Raw genomic sequence first — 14,776 nt, 5'->3', positions numbered from 1 at the left:
AATCTCTAACCAGTTCCTTGTGTTTCCACAGACAAAGAAACGACTTTCGGCCAGGAAAACTGGTTCCAGAGGCGCACTGACTCTTTGCTGGTCTTGAACCTTGAACAGCTTACGTCAGGGGCTGGGGGCGGAGCTATCTGACCAACAAGACCAACTAAAACGTGCATCATTCATTTTACTGACGTGGTTAACAGCAATGTGATGGATACCAGGTAGTCTGTGCTAGGTAGCTTACAACAAAGTCTAACATTAACATCTTATGTTCAGCGTTAGAACATATCGCCGTCCACAGCATTGAAGACGAGCAGCGTGTTGTACATGTCGTGTTTAGATGCTAATTTAGATTCACAAAACCAGAAGCAACTTTTGTGATGAAATTATGTAGTCTGCCATTAGGCATGTTTCCACTGAGTACTTGTTGTAACACATACAGCTACTTTTGTAGCAGCTAACCAACGAAGTTAATGTGACGCGGCAAGCAGTGTTGCCAACTTAGTGACTATGTTTACTGACTATTGAGACCCTCTTTGTCTCTATATTTAGACTATTCAGACCCTCTAGCGACTCTTTGTCTCTATATTTAGACTATTCAGACCCTCTAGCGACTCTTTGTCTCTAAATTTAGACTATTCAGACCCTCTAGCGACTCTTTGTCTCTATATTTAGACTATTCCCAAAGCATTCACAAGCGGCCCAGTCCCCCTGCAGTGGTCTCTCCCAGCTGCAGTCAGCATAGCACGAGATGTTAACCCCTCAGTGTCCAGTCTGCAAATGAATCACACATGCACAAAGTCGCCGCCTCAACCGTATCCAATCAGCCTCGACGAATTATTAGCGGCTCAGAGAGTACCTGCCTCGGGTATGTCAATTTTTCCTTTGCTTAAATTCAGCTTAATGTTGGAGTGTTATTCCTGAGCTGATAGCATATCATGGTTAGCACCAGTGGAAACCAGCATCTTACCAGCTGTAAAACACAGCCCATTAGAGCCTAGAGTAGAGGTAAAACATCTGAATATATCTTCCACCACTGTGTCAGTCAAACAATGTGTCCACCAGTGTGACACGTGTTCTTGGCTTCTCAGGTAGTGACAGACAGCCGACAGCTTCACAACAGGAAAAAAACACACTATTAGTTCTTAATAATTTCGTAATTTGTGTACTAATTGCTGATATAAGCATCTGCTGGGACGTTCACAGTTACTCTGTGTGCCAGGACACAGGGGGGGATTGAGGGTTGCTGACTGTGATGGAAGCTGAGCGCGATGGAGCTGGGGAGAGGAGGAGGAGGAGGAGGAGGAGGAGGGTGGTGATGAAAGAGAGTGAGAGGATAACACACACACACATACACACACTTTTCTCTGTCGTCCGTTAGTGCCTGCCACCGTCACAGTGGGGGGGCTGTGGCCTCTGCATAGCCTGAGAATGCTAAAGGCTAATCCTACAGGAATGCTCCAGGAATGTGAAAGTTGAGTCAGGGATCGAACAAGAGAGGGGTGGAGAAGAAGTGGAGGGAGGAGGAGGGGAGGAGGGGGGCAGAAAGAAAAAATGAGGGACTTAGAGAAAAGAGTGGCATTCAGGAATAAATGAAATGAAAGAGAGAGAAAGAGAAAAGGGGGGGAGGGTTCAGAGAGTAAAAGAGAGGTGGAGAGGAGGAGGAGAGGTTGAAAGAAAAGAAAAGAAGAGTTTGGAGAAAAGGAACAAAGGCAGAAAAAGAGGGGAAGAGAGAGATTGGCAGGAGGCTGATTGCAGAGTGTCCAGTTGTAAGATAAACGGTGGGATGCTTTTTTTTCTTGCATTAACAGCAGTTGTTATGGGAACAAGGCCAAAAAAACCTGCTGGATTGTTTTTAAGAGACACCTCCTGTCCTGCAGGTAGAGATGGTCCAGATAGTTTCGCTGTGGGAAGAGGCCGCGAGCTTGTCTTGTCATGAAACAAACGAACTCTGTGCAGGCTTTCGTAACAATGGCAGTTAGGCGTCCACCGTTGCAGCTTAGCTGTCAGGATGAGTCTCTGCTTGTCTTTGCTTCCTGGTTCCTGTTACAGCGGTGGTTTCTCCACCTCGCAAGTGTACTGTGACGTTCCATAAACTGGCACGGATCTGTAGGATCTGTAGGATCTGGTTCAGCAGTTGTGTGCCTGAAAACGTGCTGCTGAGGCTTCCCTCGGGCACATTTGGCTCCGTTTTTAAAACACATTCCTAGAAAGAAGTCTTTGCTCTGTAACAACGTCACAACTGCTTGATATTCAAATTTTAAATCAAAGTGGAAAAGAACTGAACTCTTCCCACACAGACCGGATATGAATAAGTGATTTTATTTTTTTTTACGATATCTTCAGTTACCTGACAGACAGGTGTGCCTCTGTTTGTGTTTGTGTGTGGTTGTACTTCTGTGTGTGTAGGAAGAGAAGCTGTCTACGCTGCACATGTGTGTGTTCTTTGTCTGGCCGCTCTTGTGCAACAGCAATTACAGTTACGGTTACAGTTAAACTTGCTGACAAAACACTGCAGGCAGCACTCACACAAATGCAGCTGCTCCTTTATCTTTATCTTTATGTGTGTGTGTGTGTGTGTGTGTGTGGTGTGTGGTGTGTGGGTGGATGTTTGTGTATATTTATGCAAATATATGAGAGTGTGTGTGTTCTGGAAAGAACTAAAGGCTTTCTTAATTTGATGAATTAATAAACAGAAACATTCCCTTTGTTTTAATTTGCCTTTTTAATAAAAAATATTTTGACAAGCACAAGAGTAAACAGTAAAAGTTACGACCCTGCTGGCTGTTACACTGTGACCCTGACTGATTTTAGAGGGGAAAAATTCACAGATTACATATATCGCGGTCTGATATAGTGAATTTTTGAGTTTTTATATGTGGATTTGTGCCAATATCACTTTGCACAGGTACACAGAGGGCAGCTTTTTAAAACGAATTGCTCTATTAACAGATATTTAAAAGTATTATACATTATATCAACCAATTGTAGCAATGAATACAGAACAAATAAAGAAAAAATACAATAAATAAATAGCTAAATGAACATCAGCACTGTATATTCACTGTTAGTCAATCGCTGAACATTTAAATTAAGAATAAATACAAATAAAAATAATATCTCAAAACATTCCTAAAATAGTCCAAGCATCACTTTCTGCCTAATGTGTTCTGTATCAAAGGTTTACATATTGGAGAATACTAGAAAACATATAAGCTGAAAACGAGAAGTATTAATATGTCAGTGATAGGCCGAACAAACAAGAATGTGTGAATACATCCCTGAACTGAAAATTGTTGTTTTTTGAGGTGGAGTTCAGTCATGTGATGATGAGTGGATACTTGTATACTTTAACTGGAGAAAAAGAAGCAACTCTCGTCACTTTTTTCTGTCATATTTCAGTTTTTCTGATGTTTCAGGTTTGTGCGTGGTGAAAAATAGCCATTAAAACAAGTGGCTGTATCGACTATTTGTAGTGTTTTTTAATGACATTTTTTTCATTATATGAAATATATCATTAACCCTCTGGAGTCCATGAAAACACCTGCATATGACTTCTTCATGACATGAAGACATAAAAATTAAGCAACATTGAGCCTTGCCATCAGCTTCCCTCTAAAGTTCTGGCTTGAAACTAAATGCCAGATTAGTAAGTAAAACTGGAGATATTGTCAAATATATTCAAAATATTGAACTAGATATCATCCTCATTTTACCTGTTGTATGTTATATTTGCAACCTGTATTCATATTTGCAACATTTAAAATTCTGTGTTTTGAAATATAATTTTCAAGATCAGATTTTATGTTTTCCTTTGTTTCTTTTGGGTTCAACATTTTTATCAAGTAAGTCAAAGTTAAAAATTAATTATCAGGACATATAGGTGAGGTAACGCTGAAAAAACTGACACCAACATGGCATGGTGAAGATTTTTATAAGATTTTTTAACAGACATAATAGTCGAAGATTTCAGAGGGTTAACTGAATGATATACTTTGATATCAACATGGTCTCACAGGAATCCGTGGAATAGCCACGGAATCGCTCAAATTTCCATGAAACTGACACGGATTTCGCTACAATGCAAGTTAATGACAGAAAATAAAAGATATATTTCTCGCTAGAAATGTGATCAAAATCCATTTTTATGCAGAAACTAAGTCAAAATATTGATTTTTTCACTAAAAAAGAGAGAACTGTCCGCCATGTTTTTTGTTCTGACCACCGTTATGACCACCTTGAAAGTCACGTGACTTGGAACAAACCAATAGGAACAAATATCCATGGAATAGCCACGGGATATGACTGGCATTAACTTGCATTGTAGCGAAATCCGTGTCAGTTTCACGGAAATTTGAGTGATTCCGTGGCTATTCCACGGATTTTGAGTTAAGCAAATCCGTGGCTATTTCACGGATTCCTGTGAGACCAGGTTCTTTGATATACAATAACTTGACTGGCTCTAATAAAAATTGCTATAATAATCATTTGTAAGAATCCACAGCCTAGATATGCATCTTTCTCGTGTGTGTGTGTGTGTGTGTGTGTGTGTGTGCTGGCTGTCAGGAAGTGCTCTCATCATTAGGCTGGCTGGCGTGTTGTGCCTCTGCGGTCTCTGGATTCCCTCAGAGACAAACTCCCTCAGTCACTCAAGGACAGACATCAGACATAAAAAACAATACCACCGAGAGAGAGAGAGAGAGAGAAGGAGAGAGAGAGCGTCGAGGGTGGGAGGACGAGTGATAAATAGTAAATGTTTGAAGCCAACTGAGAGTGAGTGGGAGAGGAAGAGAGCAGATGGAAACTGAGTGGTGATGAGAGATTTTAAGAGGGAGAGACAATAGGACAGACAGGGACACTGAGAGTCATGCAGTTGGAGGAAGTCCCCTAATAAAAGGTTTCCTGTCTCCCTAAGCGTCCCCAGTCTCTGATGGCTTTTCACCGAGGCCTGCTTGACACCAATTAAACCTGCACCCCCGCCCCCCTCCAGGACACAGCAGACAGACATGTCATGCACATGATGGCTGAGAGGACTTCCTATGTCGGGATACAATATAAACACACACACACACACACTGGCTGCACACACAGCTTTTAATGAAGCCTGCCTTCCTTTTCACTGACATTTGAATTCTGTGTAAGCGAATGATTCCGAGCAAATTATAATGATGCTGTAATTAAATATTTTGTCAGTGGGAGCTGGCAAGTCAAGCTAACTAGCTTCCACTTTTCCAGTGGAACATGACGCCTCATTTATGTAATATTTAAACCTTAATTACAAGCAGCAGCAGGTCTCACAGGAATCCGTGGAATAACCACGGAATCGCTCAAATTTCCGTGAAACTGACACGGATTTCGCTACAATGCAAGTTAATGACAGTCATATCCCGTGGCTTTTCCAACGTACAAAGTGATTATGTACATTCACTGAGTGAATATTTAGAAAATAAAACATATATTTCTCGCTAGAAATGTGATCAAAATCCATGTTTATGCAGAAACTTAGTCAAAATATTGATTTTTTTCACTAAAAAAATCCATGTCCATGTCCACCATGTTTTTTATTCAAATTATAATGATGCTGTAATTAAATATTTTGTCAGTGGGAGCTGGCAAGTCAAGCTAACTAGCTTCCACTTTTCCAGTGGAACATGACGCCTCATTCATGTAATATTTAAACCTTAATTACAAGCAGCAGCGCGGGAGTTGGAAGTTGTGGCTTAGCCTGCTGCCCTCGCGACACAGCCCCGGATAAGCGGATGAAAATGGGTGGACGGGTGGAGCATGGGAAATATGTGAATGAATAGATGTTGGGATTTTCTGACACGGCCGGAGGCTTTAAAAAGGAAAAATGGAAAACAACTCTCCACTTCCTCACACTGTAAATACAAATTAAGCCAAAATACACAAGATACGGGCACCTCCATCATGTCCTATAGTGACAGACTGATCAAAGTCCCGCCCATACACCCATCTAACCAATCAAGGGTCAATCTCAGCTGTCAGTCATGACTTCACACCCCCGTTTTGTAACTGAATAAAACCAAACATATTTATTTATTTATATTATTTATTTCAGACATGACACAATACCAAAAGTAAAAAATAAAAAGCACACAAAATTAAAAGAATGTCTGAAAACGAGTGGGATGAAGTCTAACTTAATAACGCCTACCCGCTATATAGTTTTATATCTTATGTCTTATTGTGTCCTATTTGCTACAAACACTATGTTTACACACAGCTATCAGCATAGACGCACTTGTAATATTTATATTTTTGATCAACCATACAGAAATCAATCTTTTATCCAAAGCAACGTACAAATGAGAGATCATACAGCACAAGCAAGGATGAAGTCAACACTGTAAAAAATGTTTGTTTAAATTACAGTAAAAAACTGTCAAATTGCATCAGAAATAGGTCGTAAAATTAACCATTGTACATCACCGTAGTAGATACTTTTAATTACTGTAAATCAAACAATAGTATAAAACTTTAAATTCTACCGCCATAAACTGTAGAAAACACACAGTTTTGCTGTAAAAATATACAATTTTCATGTAAAGTTAATGGAGAAATACCTTGATGAAACAATTATCCTAAAAGTAATGGGATTATTCTGTATAAATTACAGTTTTTGCTGATATTTACATTTACATACGCTCACTGTATTTTTTACGGTGATGTTCTGGCAACCACAGCTGCCGGTATTTTACCGTAAATTAAACAGATTTTTTTTTTTACAGTGAATAAACAACACAAGAATAAGCAAGAATAAGTGGCATATATTACGTTGAGTCTGGTTGAAGACCAGACGTGCCGCTGCATTCTGGATCATCTGCAGAAGCTTGATGGTGCAGCAGGAAGACCAGAGAGTTGCAGTAGTCTAAACAAAATAACACAAGGGCCTGAACCAGGAGTTGTGTCGATTGCTCGGTCAGGTAGGGTCTGATTTTTCTGATGTTGTACAGGGAGAATCGACAAGATCTGGCAGTTGAGGACATATTATAGTTATACACTTATTATAGTTTTCCTAAAGATGAATTAAAAAGCAAAAAAAATAAATCACAAAAATGAATTTGATTAAAAAACTACTTAAAATGACAGCACAAATGACACAACACATCTTTAGGAAAACGTATAATTTGTCGTGCATTAGCTGTCTCTGTCACAAGCCCAGTTCTGGTGATGAAAAATGACCAGACGGTAAAAACTCCCAGCAACAAGTGGTCCTGTGGCGTCAGCTCTCTGCACGCTGTTTGAATCAACACAGAGCAGCCAGTGAGTGGAGTAATGTGGGCGTGGCCACAGCAGCAGACCACACTGTGTGACCTTTGGACATGAAGCAGTTTCGCTAACTTTTTTTCCGATGAAAGTCACTGGAACTAGCTCCAAACATCAATCTAAAACTCCAGGTTAAATCAAAGTCCCAGCTGCATATTGGTGACGCCATTTCACTTCATTTGCATAAAGCTTAGTGGTTGTGTTGGCTGACTGCCAATGAGGCGAGACAAAAGGGGAGAGATCCTGTGATTACTGTGAACAGCATGCACGGGCATTAATTATATTATCATGTATTTCTTGCTGTTTCCCTGATGCTCTGAATACGTTGCTGAATATGTTGCAAGTAGCTTTTCACAAATAAAATCTTGAAAAGTGTCTGAAAACGTAACTAAGTACATTTACTCAAGTACTGAACTTAAGTATAATTTTGAGATACTTTACTTGAGTATTTCCATATACTTTATTCCTCCACTTCAGTACTTTTTAGAGGCAAATATTGTACTTTGTACTCCTCTACATTTAGCTGACAGCTTTAGTTACTTTCAGGATGATATTTAACATGAAAAAATATGATACATTTAAAATGATTATGCATGTTAATAAATGTAACTACCTGGACAGCTGTAAAAATTAATTAAAAGTATAGTCCAATTACATATTTAGAATATATAAAACAATCTGAGTGGGTCCATTCTGCATAACGAGTACTTTTACTTTTGATACTTTAAGTACATTTTGATGCTGATACTTTTGTACTTTTACATCAGCAGGACTTTTACTATAGTGGAGTCATTTCAGTGTGGTATTAGTACTTTTACTTAAGTAAGAGATTTAATTACTTCTTCCATCACTGGGTATAACCAAAACTTCCCGCCCCCCTGGGGAGCACTAAAAATGTTATTTGTTGGGGACAATTTTGATAAAATGATGCCCAAGTCCCAATAAGCAAAAATATCTGATTACCCATTGAAGCGTACTAAATCACTTTGTTTTTCCAATTCTATTCAGTGTGTGTGGGAACGTGATTGAACCTATAAAAACATACATGAGAGATTGACTTCTGAGAGAAGTTCTCCATTTGTGTGGCCCTTAAGATCCTGGAGGATCCGGGATGACGCGGCTCAGGATAAAGGATTGGGATGCAGATTACAGAAGGGGGTAGATAGGGGCGGAGGCAGGGGGTGCAAGCGAATTGGAAATTGGGCCCAAAGCCCGGCACAGCATGCCACGCTCCAGGCTTCATCCAGCCCCGCTTCAAAGAGCCCTGAAATCTCTCCAGAGCCACTCAGACAAATTATAGTAATAAACAACAAGTCACCCCCTCCTGATCTCACCGCCTCGCCTCCCAGGGGGAAAACAAACGGCCCTGGATCCCGTTGCCCCGGCGACTGAACCCTGACCAGCCCGCCCAGCCGCTGACCGTCTGTTTCCAACTTTGTTTGTTTGTTTGTTTACTCAAAGACACCAGAGACCGCGGCAGCGGGGAGGGTTATCTTCACAGAGCTCAGGCTGAAAGGAGTTGGAAAAAATAAAGAACCTCCAATTACATGTGATTTAGTCCATCCTGGGGTATTATGGGGCTGCTGGGTTTGATTGGAGGAGATAAGCCGGACTGTGAGTGCGGTCTAATGACCAGGCGGCCTACGGGAACGCTGGGTGTGCTTTGTTCAATTGTGTCCTTACTGTAAATCATAATTGTATCCTCGTTTCACAAAGCCGGGGCATAGATTGAGGAAACGTGTTCTCTCTCATGTCTGTTTTTGAAGGAAAGTGTGGTGTTGAGTGAGTGAGGCGTGGCACACAGTGAGGACCCGTCAGTACACAAGGTCTCACCCCAAACTATTGGCAGCTGTTTGCTAAGAGCTCTGTTTTGAAAGAATCTCATTCACACTTGTAGTTTGCCCTCCAGAGCCTGAGTGTGTGGAGAGGATAGGAGACTGAGATCCATGCTCTACTCCTCATGTTGTGTCTGGTCAACACTGTCACCTAAAAATGACGTTCCTATCCAACTAATCTGCATTCTATATTACGTTTTACTCCCAGATTAAACACATGGTTCGCCTTCTGATTTGAAATTAAATCAACCTGGTCTCACAGAAATCCGTGGAATAGCCACGGATTTCGCTCAAATTTCCGTGAAACTGACATGGATTTCGCTACAATGCAAGTTAATGACAGTCATATCCCGTGGCTATTGGTTTGTTCCAAGTCACGTGACTTTCAAGGTTCCGGCGGTCAGAACAAAAAACATGGCGGACAGTTCTCTCATTTTTAGTGAAAAATCAATATTTTGACTTAGTTTCTGCATAAAAATGGATTTTGATCACATTTGTAGCGAGAAATATATGTTTTATTTTCTAAATATTCACTCAGTGAATGTACATAATCACTTTGTATGTTGGAATAGCCACGGGATATGACTGTCATTAACTTGCATTGTAGCGAAATCCGTGTCAGTTTCACGGAAATTTGAGCGATTCCGTGGCTATTCCACGGATTTTGAGTTAAGCGAAATCCGTGTCTATTTCACGGATTTCTGTGAGACCATGTTGAATTAAATATATAGTAGTTATACTTATGAGATGAGAAGAGATTCAACTTTATTGTCATTGAACAGAGTAACAAGTACTAGAACAACAAAATGATCCATCATCCCGTCCAAACGTATACAACACACACAAACAATAAGACAGAGTGAACATGACAGGAAGACAGGGAGGAAATACTATATATATATGTAGTTATATATAGTTTAAATTTGTGGTAAAGGCACCAAAACGACACCTGATGTGGACATGATCACACTACTGAATGGGCGTGATCAGCGGTTATCATCCCTTTACGTATTAGTAGGTAGAAGGTTGTTATCAGCCCGTTCAATGGCTGGTCGCTATTTCGTTATATTTCACTTTCTTTAGGTTAAGGTGCCCAAACGACTATGTGGTTAGATTTAGGTAAAAACATCATGTTTGGATTAAATACTTTAAAATTAGGGATAAATTGGCTAAAATACTTTAAGTTGAGCACATGAGGATACATAATACACAGATTAGTTCAACATTTAGCTTTCGTTCTACACTCCAGATCATGGTTTGAGATCAAAAAATAAATAAGTTTGGTCACATAAATAACTCAACATTGACATTAGTTTTGCACAGGACTGATTAGAAATGTTTTCAGTGATATGTCAAGAACAAATGTAACCCAATTCATCATTTTAGTAGACCCAGTTTTGAGTTTTTGATAACAAAACTCAAAAAACAAAACTTAAATTGATATCATGTTATTAATACACATATAATAATAAGTAATGTATTCTCATATTTTCTTTTTTAGTGTACTTATTTGCCAAAAAATTAGAAATATTGTCTTAAAAACAGAGTTAAAGATTTTCATTTTCCCCCAAATGCACTATAGATAATAATGTAATAGCCTTGATAATTGTAAATGAAATCTTGTCTCATGTGTTTTTTTCACACCATCCTTTCCATCTTTTCCCGTCACTTGGCACGGCGTCTCTAAAGGGCCAGTAAAACCATAGAATGTATTAAAGAGAAAAGAAATGTACCACTCGTATACTTGTGCCGGAGTCCAAGTCTTTACCTCCCGCCTGAAGCCAGCGGCACTCACAAGGTGTGGAATTTGACAAGGAGATAACTCACAGCCCTCTACTGTAGCTCACATGTTACTGCTAACAAAAAACCTATGAAGGCTCGCTCCAAGAGTGGGCGATCAATCACCACTCTCTTCTTTTATCTGGTTTAGCTAAGAGGAAAAACAGATAAACACTCTCTGGTACCGTTTCTCCGAGGTCAATCCCAGTATGACACCAAAGCCTCGCCTGGAGATCCACCAGACATTCAGGTGAGAGAGGCAGAGGAAGAGATGCACGGAGAGACAAAGAAGAAGACGGATAGATTGAAAGACGCAGGACCAAACATAAATGTTTAAGTTCAGGAGCTAAGTGGGGAGTGTACCTCCCAGAGCCTCGCTCCGGCAGATCAATCATGCTAATATCAGAGAGTCATGGGAGGAATGTCAACAGCGCTCACCTCTAACCTCATGTGTGAAGGCATTACAGTGGAGCAGTGACCCCCCGATTCTCCTCACGGCGACCTCCAGGCAGCCCTGCTCTAATGGAGATTTTATGGATGGTGTTTCACTTTATAGAGACTGTGGGCCTGACTCGGCGGCTCTGGGAGCCAGATGTGTTGTGTGGACAAAGTAGGCCAATTACCGGAGACGAAAGAGAGCTTTAGATGCTTTTTCTCAGGTATATGTCAATTAAAGTTCCCCCAAGGCAAAGGAGAGAAATGAAGAGGTTGTCTCCTGCAAAATTCATTGATATAGCTTCGATTTTTTCCCCCCAATTAGCTTGCTGCCATGATTGCATTCATCTGTATTGTTCTTTTTTTAATCACAAAGTTGTTGTCACACTGTAATGTGACACCAGAGGCGCGGCTTGTGTCAAGTGTATGGTGTTACATCTGTGTTCTGTGTTTTATATCGTAAAAGTGAAAATCATGAAATGAAACATTAACTGGGCAGCATTGCCATGGCTGCAAACTGTATTAATGCAGATGAGTCATATATATGTTTTTAAGATGCAGGGTTGAAAATTGCCGCAGTTGATTTACTGCAAGTCCTCTGGAGTCCACGAGAGCCCTGCTGTCAGCTTTTCTCTAAAGTTTTGGCTTTTCCACAAGTTTCCATGTCCAATTTAATGCATCAAGCCTTTTTCAGCAAGTGTAGTAACATGATTTAACTTTTTTTTGCAGAGATTTTTGTAATTTTGCAGTGTGCATTCAGCATTTTTAATGCAATCTTTTGTGTTTACTTTTTTTTGTCTTTTTTTGTGATCTCTGTGTGTTTTCATGTGTTTTTATGTGTTTTATATGTGTGTTTTTTGTAATTTTTGTGTGTTTTTTTTGTCATTTTTTTGTGTTTTTTGTAAAAAAAAAAAAATATGTTTTTGGTGTTTATATGTGTGTTTTGTAATTTTGTGTGTGTTCTTTGTATTTTTTGTGTGTGTTCTGTGTTTTTTATGTGTTTTTATGTGTTTTTGTGTGTTTTCATGTGTTTTATATGTGTGTTTTTGTGTGTGTTTTTTGTATTTTTTTTGTGTTTTGAAAAAATATATATATGTTTTTGGTGTGTTGTGTGTGTTTTTGTAATTTCTTTGTGTGATATATATGTGTTTTTTGTAATTTTGTTATTTGTTATTTGTTATTTTTGTATTTTTTGTGTGTCTTTTGCTTCATTTTCATTGAGCCAAGCTTGAATGTTGTTTTGCAATGTGTAATCAACAATTCCTGCATAGTATGCCTTTAACAAAATGGTTAAAACCCCTTGTTGTCATCCTCTCTGACCCTTCAGACTCTCAGTGATCACACATACTGGTAGCAAAACTCACAATTTTGTTTTTCTCTTTACCTTTTTTTGTTTATGTTACAAGTGGCTGATACAGTGTTCATTTGTTCCTCAAATCACAGTTATATTATTGCAAAGTAAGCTAGCAAAACAGACATAAATGCAGGATTTGGGCTGGAGGTGATGGGCTACATCCCCACTGAAATGCGAGGATTGCATTTTCTGATTTTTTTATTTACTGTATAGAGAGGATCATTGTAAATCTACATTTTAGTGGTGTAAGAAAAAGGAAAATATATTGTACACAAAAGGTCAAAACAGAGAGAGGAAAAAAAATGATGCCAAATCAGTGTGGACATATTCTTGGGGACCAAGAAAAAGAGAGACAGACAGACAGAAAGTGTGAGACAGTGAAAGGAATGATGGAGTAAGACAGACAGAGAGTTAGTGCACAGAGAGAGAGAGAGAGAGAGAGAGAGAGATAAAAGGACAAGAAAGAGAGGCAGAGAAAGAGAAGAGAGATCAAGTGTCAGGTCCACTGTGGTCCATTTTGCCCGGAGACAGCTGCAGCCACAACTGACAAATCCAGAGGGGCCCCTTCCTCTATAGGCACCGGGAAAGCACCGGGAATTATCCAACGTCTCAGCTCTCTGCTCCTTGGGGAACCTCTCTCTCTCTCTCTCTCTCTCTTTAGTTAGCAGGGGAGAGGAGGAGGAGGAGGAGGAGGAGAGGGTCACAGCCAGTTCCACTTCCAGTGCTCCTGCTCCTCATGACTCCCCCTACTTTGCAGTAAAGAAACGGGGCAAAAAATCCTGGAGATTCAGGGGGCACAAACCTCTCCCACCCTCCTCTGCTTCCACTTCTTCCTGCATAATGATTTGTATACGTGTGTGTGTGTGTTTGTGTTTTAAAGGGATGTAGAAGTGGAGGAAAGGGGGCAAGTGTGAACAGCTGTGATGTATTGTCGTCTGGGGCATGATAATATACCCATGTCATTAGGGCCGGACAGCGTGTGTGTGTGTGTGTGTGTGTGTGTGTGTTAAGGTAAGTTTTAAAACAAGCTAGTCACAGTTCAAAGGAGGCCACAGCTTGCTGGCAAAGCCTGATACCTGCTGCGCCCGTAAAGGAAGCAGAATGAGGTGAGTAAAGTGAAATGAATGCAGCCTTACCGCCACAGAGGGAGAAAAAAAAAAAAACCCAGTGAGAGAAAGGGGCTATCAGGTGAATGTGTGTGTGTGTGTTGGGAGGCGGGGGAGCATGGGGGGTGGAGCAGTAGCTAGAAGGGTGAGAAAGGTAGAAGGAGGTTTTGATGTTTGCAGGGCGAGTGCAGCAGGGGAGCGCATCGTAATGTATCTATTGAAGTCCGGGCCTCTGTGTTTGATACAGTACATCTGTACCCCATTTCCCTCTTTTCCCCCAGCTGTGCACTCTCACGTGTACAGGAACAATAAGACCCGGGACCATAAATTCCCTCACTCCCTCTCTCCCTCTGCATCCATCTCCCTTAGCGTCCATGTTTCTCTCGTTTTATCTCCTTTTCTCTGTATCTTCTAGGGCAACATGATCTCACAGAAATCCGTGAAATAGCCACGGATTTCGCTTAACTCAAAATCCGTGGAATAGCCACGGATTCGCTCAAATTTCCGTGAAACTGACACGGATTTCGCTACAATGCAAGTTAATGACAGTCATATCCCGTGGCTATTCCAACATACAAAGTGATTATGTACATTCACTGGGTGAATATTTAGAAAATAAAACATATATTTCTTGCTACAAATGTGATCAAAATCCATTTTTATGCAGAAACTAAGTCAAAATATTGATTTTTCACTAAAAATGAGAGAACTGTCCGCCATGTTTTTTGTTCTGACCGCTGGGACCTTGAAAGTCACGTGACTTGGAACAAACCAATAGCCACGGGATATGACTGTCATTAACTTGCATTGTAGCGAAATCCGTGTCAGTTTCACAGAAATTTGAGCGATTCCGTGGCTATTTCACGGATTTCTGTGAGACCAGGTTGCTTCCTCCCCTTTCCTTTCTTCCCATCTCCCCTTCTTTTGATCGCTCTGACGTCTGATTGCTGACTCGGCCCTCATCTCAGACACGCTGCCCTGTAAAAAAA

Source organism: Centropristis striata, chromosome 18, assembly GCF_030273125.1.
Source record: "Centropristis striata isolate RG_2023a ecotype Rhode Island chromosome 18, C.striata_1.0, whole genome shotgun sequence".
NCBI classification, from domain to species: domain Eukaryota; kingdom Metazoa; phylum Chordata; class Actinopteri; order Perciformes; family Serranidae; genus Centropristis; species Centropristis striata.
The sequence above is the reverse complement of the archived record's forward strand: the minus strand, read 5'-3'. Positions refer to the sequence as shown.